This window comes from Marmota marmota, unplaced genomic scaffold, assembly GCF_001458135.2.
Source record: "Marmota marmota marmota unplaced genomic scaffold, marMar, whole genome shotgun sequence".
In the NCBI taxonomy this organism is placed as follows: domain Eukaryota; kingdom Metazoa; phylum Chordata; class Mammalia; order Rodentia; family Sciuridae; genus Marmota; species Marmota marmota.
Genome location: NW_026000026.1, coordinates 89,323,358 through 89,324,913, shown reverse-complemented (window position 1 = coordinate 89,324,913; position 1,556 = coordinate 89,323,358). Strand labels below are relative to the sequence as shown.

The 1,556-nt window shown below is 42.5% G+C and overlaps 1 protein-coding gene across 2 annotated transcripts in view; it reads left to right on the top strand.

Annotated features, from left to right (window-relative positions):
• The first annotated feature begins 1,378 nt into the window (after positions 1 to 1,378).
• Positions 1,379 to 1,556, top strand: part of LOC107143175 (synuclein alpha interacting protein) — a 160,788-nt gene continuing 160,610 nt past the window's right edge. For both annotated transcript variants that reach the window (XM_048811848.1, XM_015486774.2), the window contains exon 1: positions 1,379 to 1,507. The gene's annotated coding sequence lies outside the window, so the exon portion shown is untranslated. The remainder of the gene's footprint in view (positions 1,508 to 1,556) is intronic.

Genomic DNA, 1,556 nt, shown 5'->3' with positions numbered 1-1,556 from the left:
GCTAGGGGATGTTTAGGACAGTTGAAAAATTTATAATGCTTCAATAAAATGATTCTGCCAATCATTTGATTTTAAAAAGAAGAGCATAGAAATGTTTAAAGACAGAATAAAAGTATGTTCTTTGAAGATCATGTTAAAGGTGACAACAATACATTCGTATCTACCGGATGAAAGCAAGATGTGCTTTTCTCAAAAGTTTACACTAGGAAAAAAAAAAAGCAGTTTTATTTTAACCAGATGTGAACAAATTAAACCCAATATTTTCAAGTATTTTTAGTGCCATATGATGTCATCTGATTTTACATTTTCTACTGAGGGATAATGTGTATTTTCAAACTCCTGAAGCCACTTTCCATATAAGTACTTAGAATCTTATATATGATCAGTTACAATAAACAAATAATACTGCAGGACATGCTCTTGGTTAAAAGTCACAAGGTGAGAAAGAAATTTAACTTTTCAGTAAGAAAGAAATGGAATTAAAAGCACGTGAAATGTCTGCTGGTATTTAAGTTACTCCCCATTTCAGTGACTATGATACTAGTCCAAATAGGTCTAGGGCAAGGATTGCTCTGGCCATTCCTAGACCCATAATTGCCTCTTTCCTATGCACTCCATAGGGACCGAATATAGTAATTACTTACGCTAATTACCCAGGGAACACCAGTTTAAACAACCAGGACTTTCTTTTTATTGACAATATATTTTCAATGACAGGGTCACACATGACAAACATCCCCAAATGGCCACTACCCAGACTGTGCTGGGTTTATCTGGTTCTTAGCGCTCTTCTCTGAAAATAGCAAAGGGAACAAGGATGCTCTGAAACTGGCCAGGTCTTAGGTCCTCACACCTCTCTGGGACAGCTTCAGGTAAGTAGGCAAACACTGGGACAAGACTGTGGTCCTCAATTGCTCTGCTGAGTGAAGGCTCACAGTCATCTTGCCTGGGAAAGAGATTTCTTTAAAACCATTTAAAGCTTTCCAAAGGGCAACAGTGAGGCGGTCGTGAGCCAAAGTTACCATAAATGCTTCCACTCCCTCCTGATTTCATTTCGGAAATAAGAAAGGAAAGAGGCAGTCACCACTGAGGCGTTACTGTCGCCTCATCCTGCCCCTAAACAATTAAGAAACACTAAAAGTAAAGTTAATGTAACTATAGGGCCATGAGTACATTAAAACGTTGTTGAATTAACAAGCCAATATTTCAGACCAAGATCCTCTTCACCACCACCCACACTTAAGCACAGAACATTCTGGGCAAAGGACCCCCCTCCCCGCCCCTTGCCCTTCCCTACTTGGCGAAGAGGGTGGGCGAGCCTCGGGGAGGGGGAAGGTTGAGGGTTGAAGACTCGGAGCCAACGCAAATTACTCTGCCAAAACGCTTCTCAGACACAACAGTTTCCCAGGATCAAGCCCACCTTCCGTTCTCCCCCTCCCGGTTTATGCTGGAACCCAGGAATGGTTTGGGGACCAATGAGGTGCCAGCGGTTGACGCATGGGTCACGGTGAGGGGCGATTTCATTTCAAGGGGGAGAGGCCGCGAAGTGGGGGTGG